The following is a 14,167-nucleotide window of genomic DNA, read 5'->3' on the forward strand; positions in this document are numbered from 1 at the left end:
TCCACAATAGCCTTCCCCCACAAACAATTGTTCAAGAAACCTTTGCAATAATGGAAACAAGCATATTAATTTTTCATTTTGGCTGTTTGTTGTAGTATCTAATAAAACATTTAACTTCCTCTGCAACCCCCCCCCCCAAAAAAAAAACCCCTCAATCCTCATTTCTGGGATTTGCATTTCAAAATGAGAAGAAAAGGTTCCATGCTACAATAGATCACAGCCCAGCAATCCTGATCCGGCTTAATTTGCATTAGTCTGTACTGATAATTGTCAAAAGGGAGCTAATTAAATTCCCAAACGATGGTGCATGCCCTGTGTTACTCATGTTCTGAAGCTGCAACATAGGAACTGCTCCATCTAGCTCAGCATTTTCCACCCTAAGGGGCAGTGAGTGTCCAGAGTTTCAGTCTCTCGCATCGGAAATGCCAGATATTGAAGGTGGAACCTTATGCATGAAAAGCAGACACTCTACCACTCAGCTATGGCCCATCCCTTAAGTAAGATTCTAGTTCTCAATGTTGTGATCAAATGGATACTTAGGCTGGATCTAGACGTATCAAAGAAATGTTTCAATTAAATGTGTCATAAATTTAAACAGGGAAAACAGGTGGAGAAAAACGGGATTCCACATCACCATCTGGTGGCACAATGTTATAGGTAAAAAAAGGTAAAGGACCCCTGGACGCTTAAGTCCAGTCAAAGGCGGCTATGGGGTTGCGGCACTCATCTTGCTTTCAGGCTGAGGGAGCCGGCGTTTGTCCACAGACAGCTTTCTGGGTCATGTGGTCAGCAGGACTGGCGCATGGAGGACCATGATGAGTGTCAGAGTACATGGAAACACAATTTACCTTCCCGCTGTAGCGGTACCTATTTATCTACTTGCACTGGCATGCTTTTGAACTGCTAGGTTGGCAGGAGCTGGGACAGAGCAATGGGAGCTCACTCCACCGCAAGGATTTGAACTGCCGATCTTCTGATCGGCGAGCCCAAGAGGCTCAGTCGTTTAGACCACAGTGCCACCTGGTGGCACAATGTTGTATTGCATATGCAACGCCTATAAATCGCTTTTTCTTTACCAATTTAGCTGAGTCCTTAATTTACACAGGAAGCTGCCTTATACCAAGTTGGATTATTGACCTATCTAGCTCAGTATTGGTGACTGACAATAAATACTATAATGGCTCTTCAGAGTTTCAGGCAAGAGTCTCCCCCAGTCCTTTGTCAGGGATTGAAGCTAGGGCTTCCTGCAGGCAATCCTACAACATCTGAAGGGCACTAGGTTCCCCACTTTTGCCCTGGGTTCAGCAATTTGCACATCAAATGAGCTGGGCCAGTTCTTTTAACCAAGTTCTTTGGAGGCGGGTCTGTCTTCAGGGGAACAGACCATTCCCTCCTCTCTTCCTTATTTTCTTTTAGTTAGGCTTGCAGATGAACTCACAACACAAATCCAGCTTTCATCATCTCCTGTCCAATATTTACAGGAAGTAACTATCAGGAAAAAACAACCATAATCCTTGCCTGGCTCTACAAAAATTAAATTGAAACACACACATGGCTTTGAAACACTTCTGTTCAAAGGCAGCTTCCCTTGTTGAATAAACCCAGGATGCCTGAAAGATTCTCAATGAGATGAGTAAATACAATTATTAATTCATCACAAATGGTGCATTCTGCTGGAGAGCTGTTCTATCCTATTTCTTTTCCTGAAAGCAAATGCATTCTCAGATTTTGTTTTAATCTGCTGGTAACTGTCTCATCTGGAAAGAAAAACAGGCGAAAGAAACCTTAGACTCTGTGCAAACAGTTTAAGGAACAAGTTGGCATTCACTGACAAGTCCCAACTTTCACTTTCTCCTACAGAGATATTTTTAATGATTAAACAGCAGCTAGGACACTGTCCTTGTCTTTATCTAAAAGTGCCCAGAACTGTTTTGAAAAATGGCTGGAAAAGATCCCCCAATTCTGATGTCTCAGCACCGAACCATTGGTTGCTCTGCTTTAAGCTGGAAGTTGAACAATGGTTCCACTTCCAGACTAGCAGACCCTCCAAGTGTCCCTATTTTCCAGGGATGGTCCCAGATTTACAGAAGCCGTCCCAGTTTCTGATTTGACCCCAGAATCTCCTGCTTTTCCTTAGGACGTTCCTATTTTCATTGGAGAAATGTTGGAGGGTGTGGAGTTATGCAACCCCCGAGTCAAGGAGATAAGGAACTATACAACTGGTATTGGAAGATTTTTAATATTTGATGTTTTATTATGCTTTTATATTCTGTTGGAAGCTGGCCAGAGTGGCTGGGGAAACCCAGCCAGATGGACAGCGTATAAATATTGTTGTTGTTGTTGGTATTATTATTTAAAATCTGAAGGCAGCCCTGTATAGGGAAATTTTTAATGTTTTATGTTTTATTATGTTTCTATATGTAGGAAACCACCCGGAGTAGCTGGAGCAACCCAGTCAGATGTGTAGGGTAATAATAATAATAATAATAATAATAATAATAATAAAAAATAGGACATCCCTATTTTCATTGGAGAAGTGTTGACAGGTAACTTGTAACAATCAATCCCTTTTTTCCAGCCCCAAATGTTGGAGAGGGAAATTTTGATTGGGACCACAGTTTGTGGTTAAAAGGTTTTGTACTCTCAACCATTATTCTCTAACCCTTCCAGTCACAATTTAGCAGGGTTGTTTGTGTGTGTGTGGATGCAAATGCAGTTGTATTTGGAAAGAGAAGGATACATTTGATAGAGCTGACTCTTGGAGAGAAGTGACGGAACATATAATAATAAATAATAATAATAAATTTTATTTATACCCCGCCCTCCCCAGCCTAGGCCAGGCTCAGGGCGGCTAACACTAGATATAAAACAATTGATTAAAATACAAGAACAATATTTAATACATTAAAATTAAAATTAAAATGCAGCCTCATATGGAAAGAAAAGGAAAAGGGGGAAATGGGGAAGGGGATCAGGTTGGCTCCAGGCCAAATGCCAGGTGGAACAACTCTGTCTTACAGGTCCTGCGGAAAGAAATCAGGTCCCGCAGGGCCCTGGTCTCAGGAGACAGAGTGTTCCACCAGGTTGGGGGCAGTGTTGAGAAGGCCCTGCTTCTAGTAGAGGCCAATCTGATTTCCTGCGGGCCCAGGACCTCTAAAGTATTACTGTTTATGGACCTTAAGGTCCTCCGCAGGGCATACCGGGAGAGACGGTCCCATAAGTATGAGGGTCCTAGGCCGCGAAGGACTTTAAAGGTCAGAACCAGCACCTTAAATCTGACCCTGTACTCCACTGGGAGCCAGTGCAGCTAGAAAGCACTGGGTGAATATGCTCCCATGGCAGGGACACCGTGAGGAGCCTCGCTGCAGCATTCTGCACCCACTGTAGTTTCTGGGACAGCTTCAAGGGCAGCCCCACGTAGACCAATTACAGTAATCAAGCCAGGAGATGACTGTCACATGCACTCCACTATTCCATTGACTTTAATAAGAACTTGGATTTTGTGACGGGTGGAAAAAGGAATCTGAGCAGAGTAACCATAAAAGGGGGGAATAATTTTTTTGTTCACAATGTTATGCAGATGCCCCATAAAAAATGAACGTAGTGTAGTTGTTCCATTGTGAATGCCTAATGCATAGGGGTGGCATGAAATTCAGTCCAGTTCGCATTTGAAGATGAACCTATCAAATTTGCACTTTCTGAAATAATACAAGAATCAAAACACAGCCATTCTTCTAAATTTACATGTACCAGTACTATTTTTTCTAGAAAAAGAGATGCCGGAACTCACCGTGAGCACCTCCCTTGCTCTCTTAGAATGGCAATGTCGCCCCCACCTCACAGGTGCCAGGGGGGGGGGAGCCTTGCACTTATCAGAATTTTGCAATGCAGTTCTCCCACCAATCAGTGTTTACAAAAAACATATATTACGTAAAAGTGTGCTCAACAATGAATATTATGGGAAAATAACTTACAGCAATGCATTATTACTAGAAAAAATGGCTTGCAGAAATGTGCACATGATTCAAAACTGCACACAAAAAAGGTGATTGTTGGGTGGAATTCATACTGAAATGAAGAATCTTCATGAGTGCTGTAGAAACATTCAGGTCTGAATTTAAGAATGGGAAAATGAGAAACGGAGAGAGAGCTGAAACTGGCAGATCCATCCGCACTCCTAATAGAGTTGAAGAAGCAACATCCTGCAGCTTTCACTTGCTTTCTGGGTGATAAGGATCTAACCTGATCAAAACAGCTCATTCAGTGCTGCATTTTTGTTTGTTGCCATTTCTAATCCACACCCATTTATTTAACCCAGAATTGTCACTGTATTTCCATTCTATTTTTGTTGCTGTTAACTTTGCAAAGCTGTTTTAATGCCCCCTGGTGGCGAATGTCACAACAGAAAATCCTTGTCCATAACCGACAATTTGAGATTGCATGGCTGGAGATTTATCCCCCCCCCATTTTAATCACAGTGAGATGACCTACTTCTATGTATTTGAATCTTAAAAGGGGGAAAATTAATGGCTAAGCTACATGTTGGTGGCGGGGGCGGGGGCACTGGCTGTGTGCAGGATGCAAAATATAGAACCACCTCGCCTCCCATTCTTCTCCCAGCCCATCTCTCACACAGCAGTCTCCTCAGCAATTGGGGGTCTAACAGGCATCTAATGTAGGTTTGCCAAAAATGCTCAAAAAGCACATGAGTTTATCAGAAGGGCTGTAGGTCCAGGGCTGTCTTAAGCATATTAACTTGCGTCGTGGTGCAAATCTCCCCCCCCCCGTTTCTCAGAGTTGTTGACCTCTTTTTAGGGAGGACACACTGCTGGTGGGGCTGGAGGAGGCGGGCAGCGGCTGGAGGGCAGCTCCTTCAATGGGGAAGAGGCGGAGCCTGGACATGGCCCCTCTTGCCTCAGCTGGCCGCTTCGTGCCACGGTGGCCACAGCAGGTGGAGGCTCCGGGTATGGTGCTGCTTCGGTGCAGCATGGCGGAGGCGGTGAGGGTGGCAAGCTGATGCTGGGAGGCGCTGTGTCCAGCCTCCGCCTCTTCCCTGGCGCTCTCCAGAACTTGACGCCCTGGCGCCCCTTGCCACTAGCCTCTATGTATAAGATGCCACTGTGTAGCTCACTGGTAGAGCTCCTGCTTTTCATGCAGAAGGTCCCAGGTTCAATCGCCGACATTTCCAAGTAGAGCACAATTCTGCCTACACTGACTGGCAGCATCTTTCCAGGGTTTCAGAAACACGTCACTCCCAGCCTTATCTGGCGATTCTGGGAATTGAACCTGGGACTTTCTGCATGTGAAGTATGTTTTGATGGATATGAATGCACAGACACATGGAGGGTTGCCACCCGCTTGCTTCACTCCCCTGCCTACCCACCAAGCCCTTAACCAACCCCCTTTTCCCCACATCTGGCCAACTCCGCCAACCTGACCACCACCACCCACTTTGCACCTCGCCCACCTGGCCACCCCATCACCTATCCCCTCCCATATCAATCCCCTCCTCTCACAACCAGCCAGAAGCCCCACCTGAAGAAGAGAGGCACTTCAGAGAGTGGTTTTCTGAAGCAGCTTCCCCTCATTAAACATGTCACCCTGGGCTACCTGTCGCCCTGCTGCAGTGCTGCACACACACCTCATGGCAACCACACAGCTGCAGCATGGCACCCTTACATTTTTATGTACACAGTATAGGAAGATCTGGAAGGTGTGGGTATGGAAACTGGAGCTGGCATAAACATGACCTACGTCTTCTATGTCATAAATCAGTTCAATGCTACAGGTGCTGTTTCTGGGTTTCATAGATCTGAGGCGGGCAATAAGGTACACCATGCCCCACTGGCTAATCTTTTTGCAATCTAATAAGAGCCCTTGGAAGGGAAAAGCAGTTTATGCCTCCTTTTTTCATTTATTTGGCCAAGCAATCAAGACTGTGATCCCAAAGACACTTGTCTGGGACATCTCAAAAAGGCTTCTAAGCAGGAGGCTTCTAAGCAGAGTTTGGATGGCCATGTGTCATGGATGCTTTAGTTGAGATTCCTGAATCACAGTGGGTTGGAATAAAAAACCCTTGGGATCCCTTCCAACTCTACCATTCTATGATTCTATATTCTGAATAGGTGTGCATCAATGTGATTTGTGTGTGTGTGTGTGTGATTTATTACTGTATATCATAGAATTGGTAAAGGTTGGCAAGGCTTAATACAAGTAAAGATCTCGATTATGAACTTTATTGACCCTGATGCCTGCCTTATCTCAAACATGTTCTGGAAGGCCTCAAGAGACATCCTAGACTCCTAATACTTTGTGTAAATAGCAGCACATGCAATCTAGTTACCAGCAAAATCTAATCAACACCTGCTGTGAAATGATGGTGATGGACAAACAGTGAGATAGCTTTAAGACAGGAAACAAACAAGGATAACCAGTGGAGTCATTGCTCACTAGGATTATATTCTTTCCACTTTTAATTAAGCAGAATAAACAAAATGGGAAAATTCAGGAAACTCTAGAAAGAAGCAACAGAACAATAGAAATATTGGAATTATAGGAATTGCTCATCTAAAAGTCTCCCTCCCTTTTCCATTAGAATACATTGGCTAAAATTAATACAAACCCTAGATTTCCAATGATTAGTTAGATCTTTAAGCTCCAAGGAAAGTTCCTCATGATATTAACGCACAATGTGCCTTAAGTGAAGGTATACTCTTCGCCTTCTATTTATTGTCTTGCTATTAGTGTGGGTTCTGTGGCAAAACTGCCATGCTCACTTTCTGTAGGCTTTTAAGAATAGTTAGAACTAGGTGTTTATGCACTATAAGATTCACTGCCAGCTTAAATTTTTAACTTTGCTATCTGAAGCTGCATTCATATTTTCTGTCACTTTGGTGAAGACTCAGCCCAACCCCCCTGATGATTTCTTCCAGAAGTTTTATATAGATGTTGAAAAGCATGAGGGGTGGGGAGAGCCACGAGGCACCTCACAAGTGAACACCCATGGGCTGTCTGAGCACCCCCCCCCACTTTCTGGACACAGCCCAGGAGGAAGGAGCAGAGCCTTTACATAACAATGCCCCCAACTTCCAGCCCTCTTAGGTGGTCCAGGAGGATACTGTGGTCAAGGGTTTGAAAAGTCACTGAGAGATTCAGCAGAACCAGGAAACAGCTTTCAACTCTACCCTTAACCCACCAGAGCTCATCAATCCGCCTGAACCCAATTGAAAGGGGTCCAAATGGTCCACAATGAAACTTCAAGGACAATGTGGCTTAAGTCACTCTGAAAGAAGGTATTGGAATACTTTAGGTAAAAGTGCGGCCGTCATCTCACTTCAGGCCGAGGGAGCCAGTGTTTGTCCAAAGACAGCTTTCCAGGGCATGTGGCCAGCATGACTAAACCACCTCTGGCACAACAGGACACTGTGATGAGTGCCAGAGTGCACAGAAACACCGTTTACCCGCCACAAATGCAAGAACTGCACTTCTGGACTCCTGCCTTTTGACACTGCCTAGGGTTGCCATATTTCAAAAAGTAAAATTCCTGAAACCTGCAAAGTTAAGTTTTTGGAGCTGTTTCCGCTGCTTTTTCCCATCACATTGCGATACATCTGGGTTTTCCCTGACATTTTACTGATTCAGCAACCCCCCCCCCCGCACCATTTTTACACCTGGAAACCAGGACATGTCAGGAATTTTCCTGACGTGTGGCAAGCCTAACACTGCCAATCTCCACAGTCTCTGGCCACATGTAGCCTCGCTATGCAATTAAAGTGATAACTCCATCCTCCCAGCACTTGGCACACAGTGCCTGAGGCAGAACAAGACCTCTGATTCCTCCAGCACCAGGAGAGCTTGCTTCAGAGGCAATAGCTGTCCTGGTCCCTGTGAGGCCTTACTGCAAGTCAAAACAAACACCCTTCCAAGTGCTGCGATGCAGAAAGTCAAATTGCACAAATCTACCATGATCTGGCTAAATGATGCAAATTATGCAAATATTATTTGATTATGTGATCTAATGACTCATTTCAATTTGATTATACACAGATGTCGTTTGGCGTCAGCGTAAGTGCTTAATGGTTTCGTCTGAGAGCACTGTGCACATGAACACTACAGGAGTGGGGAAGTGGGTAAAAGGTAAAGGAAAAGGGACCCCTGACCATTAGGTCTACTCTGGGGTTGCGGCGCTCATCTTGCGTTATTGGCTCAGGAAGCCAGCCTACAGCTTCCAGGTCATGTGGCCAGCATGACAAAGCCACTTCTGGCAAACCAGAGCAGCACATGGAAACGACGTTTACCTTCCTGCCAGAGCTGTACCTATTTATCTACTTGCACTTTGACGTGCTTTCGAACTGCTAGGTTGGCAGGAGCTGGGACTGAGCAACGGGAGCTCACCCCGTTGCGGGGATTCGAACCGCTGACCTTCTGATCGGCAAGCCCTAGGCTCTGTGGTTTAACCCACAGCGCCACCTGCGTCCCTGCGTGGGTACTTTGCCCTAACCTAAATGAAAAAGAAAGAGTAATGGCATTCTCAGAAAGAGAAGGAAAGTAGCCCTAGTTGCTTAGGTGTGTGCAACATTAGGGATCAGCAAGGCCAGCCCAAACAATGAGACAACTTAACAGATTAGACAACTGGGCCAAAGCAAACAAGATGAATTTTAATAGGGAGAAATGTAAAGTACTACATTTGAGAAAAAATAATAAATGAAAGGCACAAATACAGGATGGGTGACACCTAGCTTGAGAGCAGTACATGTGAAAAGGATCTAGGAGTCTTGGTAGACCACAAACTTGACATGAGTCAACAGTGTGATGCAGCAGCTAAAAAAGCCAATGCAATTCTGGGCTGCATCAATAGGAGTATAGCATCTAGATCAAGGGAAGTAATAGTACAGTGGTACCTCACAAGATGAAAATAATTTGTTCTGCGGGTCGTGCCGTCTTATGAAAATTTTAGTCTTGCGGAAACAAACAGCAGCCGGCAAAAAACAAAAAAGCGGCAAAAAAAAAAGTTTTGTGAGACACGGCCATAGAAAGCTTCGTCTTGCGAGGCAACAAAGAATCTCTAGACGCTTTCGTCTAGCGAGTTTTTGGTTGCGTGAGGCATTCATCTTGCGAGGTACTACTGTACCAATGTATTCTGCTCTGGTCAGACCTCACCTGGAGTACTGTGTCCAGTTCTGGGCACCACAGTTCAAGAAGGATACTGACAAGCTGGAACGTGTCCAGAGGAGGGCAACCCAAATGGTCAGAGGCCTGGAAATGATGCCTTATGAGGAATGGCTTAGGGAGCTGAGTATGTTTAGCCTGGAGAAGAGAAGGTTAAGGGGTGATATGATAGCCATGTTCAATTATATAAAAGGATGCCATATAGAGGAGGGAGAAAGGTTGTTTTCTGCTGCTCCAGAGAAGCGGACACGGAGCAATGGATTCAAACTACAAGAAAGAAGATTCCACCTCAACATTAGGAAGAACTTCCTGACAGGAAGAGCTGTTCGACAGTGGAATTTGCTGCCAAGGAGTGTGGTGGAGTCTCCTTCTTTGGAGGTCTTTAAGCAGAGGCTTGACAGGCATATGTCAAGAATGCTTTGATGTTGTTTCCTGCTCGGCAGGGGGTTGGACTGGATGGCCCTTGTGGCCTCTCCCAACTCTATGATTCTATGATTCTAACTTGGGGAAGTCAGGGCCAAATGATGTGTTATGTTATATGGTTTATGCTGGCATTCAGAGTCTTTTTTTCTTTCACAGGTGGCTTAATCTAGATTCAGATCCCAGTGTGGCAGATGAGGGGCATCAGCTCTTTGTCCTCCACTGATTCTGCATTTATGAGCAAACTATGTGATTGGTATCATGGTTAACTTGGTCCTGAACAGAGTGCACTAGGGTGCTTAATTAGGGAGCTGGCACAATGGCATAAGGGTGAGCAGATTTATGGCTTGTCGGGGCAACTTTTATATATATAAAACCTCTCAGACCTGGAGACAGTCTCGATTGAACCTGCTAGTTAGGTACTACTCCAGTCCAGAAATACAACCACATTTTGAAATGGAAAACAAGTTGTACACTGGGGACAAACACTGGAGGAAAAACACCACATTGTGATTTGTTGCTCTGCTCTTTAGATGTGTGGCTTGCTTTTTGGCCCTTGCATGCAAGGTCACTCTTGGATGAGACTGTCAGTGAGTGGGTGTACTCTGTGCCCATGGAGAGATACCTTGCGCTCTGCTTACACACACATACACTTGATGGAACGGGCCTTGAATCGGCATCAGCTGGGATCTGCTTAGCTACTCAGTGTTCTGTCAGAGCAAAAGAGAGTTACGGCTTGCTATTGAGGAGCTGGGGGACAGGAAATCAGGACAAAGCAGGCAGGCAGTGATCTTGGACAGTTTGTGCACCTCTTCCTGGTGTGCTGTAAGCTATTGGGCCATTTCATGATGGCTAAATCAAGAAAAATGAGTAGCACGGTCATTTTCAAACACTGTACTTGAAGGGAACCTTTTCCATATCCACTAAGGCTGGTTGGATCTACTTCAGGCTCTCCAAATGCCTTTGGCCAGCCCTCAGAAATCTCATTAGACCACACCCCTCATTGGCCACACTCCTCATTGTTTTGCACTCTGGGGTTTACCTGGCTTGAAATATGTCTCTGAAATTCTTTGCCTGAAAGGAGAATAGAGAGGAGTGTGTGAGTGTGTAAAGGAAATAGGCAAGTGTACTGAGGTACAGTTGCTGTGCCCACTTTTGCCTCTGATCCTGGCTAGCTCAGTAAGTCAGAGCATGGTGCTGATAGTGCCAATGTTGCAGGTTTGAACCCTCTATGGGACAGCTGTGTATTCCTGCATTGCAGGGGGTTGGACTAGATGATCCTCAGGGTCCCTTCCAACTCTACAATTCTATGATACTAAGATCCCAGCTACCACAGCATGTAGCCCAGGAGGAAATGTGGCCCTCCGGCTGAAAAATGCATAGCCCATCAGCTTTTTATTATGTTATTTTTGATGGCCCTGTTTTCCTAACGCAGGGGTTCCCAACAAAATTTTCTTGAGGACCCCTCATCGAGCCGCTATTGTGACAAGGACCCCCATTAATTCCTAATGCTAAAATTAAAAAGTGAGAGCCAAATTAAGAGTCTTTTTATATTTTATATTTATACGTTTTTTACCGTTACAACAGAGTACTCCATCAGTATACAGTTAGTTTTAATTTTCAGTTCTTAATGAGATGAACCACTTTTTAACCAATGGTCCATTTTTAACTACGCGAACTGTAGCTTCCGCGAAAAACAATGCTTTGTTTACAAACACTATTGTTTTGCAAAGAGGCAACGCGCGCCAGGGAGGAGGGAGGGGAATGGAGAAGACAGGGTACCTGCGCAGTAGCGCACAAATGAAGCCGACGCGCGCAAAGCATCTTGGGGAGGTGAGCGTTAGTAGAATGTGTGCACTGCCTCTTTGCAAAACAGTAGTGTTTGTAAAGCACCACCTAACGGCATACAGCATAACATCATAACATACAGCATAACAGCAAAAAATCTGTTATCATATGAAATATATTTAATATATTTTTTATTCTAATAGCATCTTGCGGACCCCTCTGGCATAGCTCGCGGACCCCTGGGGGTCCGCGGACCACCTGTTGGGAACCACTGTCCTAACGTTTTGCAAACCACTACAGCAAAAAGTCATGTCTCCATGATCACCTACCTTAGGCATGAATTTTTGAGAGCATGATTAAAAAGAACAAGCTCCCGAGACAAAAATCTGAAGTAGCCAAATTGAGTCTGTGAAGAATGGCAGATCGCATCAGCACATCGGCGCTCGACAGCAAAGTGCTACCATTAAAATGGCATTATAAGGTAATTGATAGCTAAAACGGATCAAGCTGGAGGAAGGATTGACACAGGATAAGCCTGCTGTTGAAAAGGAGCCGGGATGAAGAATTGACACGGTGAAAGCAGCTGCAAACTCAAACAATGAAACAGGAGAATGTAAACTAAAATCTGAGTAAATAAAATCATCAAGTGAGGAGAAAGAGGAGGTGCCGACACAGTGCTTGCTGCCTCTGCATCGCGGAGCCCTTTGCTGCCTGTGTCTGCTGCAGACACCATTCTCTCCATCATCTCCTATGTCTGGTAAGAATATTGTTGCCTGTCACCCCTGTCTCCAAGAGATGTGAGATTGCAGGGGTTCCTGGCACTTACCCAGCGTTCATTTTCTTTGGAATTAGTGCAGCGTGGCAGAGACTGTGGTGCCTTGATGATATATGGTTTATTTACACACATATAAAACCTGAGTCAGCAATGGAGGAGCTCGCAGAGTTAACACCCCAAGAAGGTCTTGCTTCTCTCATAGTCACACCCTTGGTTTCAAGCTGAAATCAAGCATAGCTCTCCCTCTCAGGCTTCTGCCTGCTGCTTGCTCCTAGCCCAAATCACTCACTCACCCATCGCCACCTCAACCCTGAGGGAGGGAGGCCCACCCATTTGCCCTCTGGTACAGAGCCACTTTCTTTGTTACCTATACTTAGGGGGGCATTAGCTCACCAAGAAGTTGGCCTGCTAAGTGCAAGGCCTGATGTAAGAAAGACAAAAGCTCTCTGTTTATTCCTCCTCAAATTATACACTGTTTTGTTCAGTTTTTGCACAGTAAAGTGTCAAGAAGACTTCTCTTCTCTGGACTTGCTATCCTAGATAAGCCTTTGCCAACCTTGTGTTCTCCAGATCTTTTGGATTACCATTTGTACATCAGCCCCAGAAAACACAGCCATGCAGGTTGGAGCTAATGGAGGAGCACCAAGTTGGCAAAGCTTGTCAAAGAGCTTGATCTTGAGCATACTCTAAATTGGGTAGGGGACCCGTGGTTCATACAGATGTTGTTGGACTTCCAACAGCCTCCACTAGTACAGTAAGTGGTAAGGGATGATGCGAATTGCAACTCCAACAACATCTGGAAGGCCACAAATTCATCATTCCTATTCCGAATGCTCAAATGCATATCTTGAATATTCCCCCAAATGCTACTTTATTTTGATATCTGCAGTTGGGGAGCCAAGCAGCAGGAGAGAGTACTTGCTTTCATGTTCTGATTGCAGGATTCCTAGGAACATCTGATTAACAGAATGCTGGAATGGAGAGGCCATTCATCGGATCAAGCAGGGCTCTTGGGACATGTCATCTCCAGCGTACTGGTCTCCGATAATGTCCTCATCTTGTTTGCTTAGCTTCCATACCACAGAGACTCCAGTGTTGAATAAAAACTACTGGGGGAACACGGAAAGGGAATTGTTCAAGTGCTCTCTGTGGAAATAGCAGCCAAGTGTGAGGCTTGCAGTTTACTTCTAAGCATTGACTGCCATTCCAAAGGAAAAAGCTGAGCGGTCACAAGTCATAAAGCAAAAAGCTTTAACTCTCAGCAACACACACACACACACACACACACACACACACACACACACACACACCAGCAGCTTTCAAGAGTCATTCTCTAGTGGCTTTAGTTTTATTTCCCAATGCACTGAATCCTTTCCCCATAATTATCAAGGTTGCTTTAGAGCACAAATCACAACTTGTTTTCATGTGCTCTTGGTGCACAAGGAGCATTGCAATCAAATGTTGGAGGGGGATGTTCATCTGCTCTGAGAACATCTACTGATTTGCTCCTAAGCCAGGTTCAACGTGCTTATTTGCAAAGCCCTAAAATTAAAGAACCTTTTAATGAGGGTGAAAGAGAAGAGTGCAAAATATGGTCTGAAGATCAACATCAAAAAAACCAAGATCATGGCCACTGGTCCCATCACCTCCTGGCAAATAGAAGGGGAAGAAATGGAGGCAGGGAGAGATTTTACTTTCTTGGGTTCCATGATCACTGCAGATGGTGACAGCAGTCACGAAATTAAAAGACGCCTGTTTCTTGGGAGAAAAGCAATGACAAACCTAGACAGCATCTTAAAAAGCAGAGACATCACCTTCCCGACAAAGGTCCGTATAGCTAAAGCTATGGTTTTCCTAGTAGTGATGTATGGAAGTGAGAGCTGGACCATCAAGAAGGCTGATCGCCGAAGAATTGATGCTTTTGAATTATGGTGCTGGAGGAGACTCTTGAGAGTCCCATGGACTGCAAGAAGATCAAACATATCCACTTAACCATTTCCACATTTTACAGAATGC

At 44.9% G+C, this 14,167-nt stretch overlaps 1 protein-coding gene across 1 annotated transcript in view; it reads left to right on the top strand.

Annotated features, from left to right (window-relative positions):
• Positions 1-14,167, top strand: part of ATP11C (ATPase phospholipid transporting 11C) — an 895,731-nt gene that overhangs the window by 245,563 nt on the left and 636,001 nt on the right. The window lies entirely within an intron of this gene.

Source organism: Zootoca vivipara, chromosome Z (assembly GCF_963506605.1).
Source record: "Zootoca vivipara chromosome Z, rZooViv1.1, whole genome shotgun sequence".
In the NCBI taxonomy this organism is placed as follows: domain Eukaryota; kingdom Metazoa; phylum Chordata; class Lepidosauria; order Squamata; family Lacertidae; genus Zootoca; species Zootoca vivipara.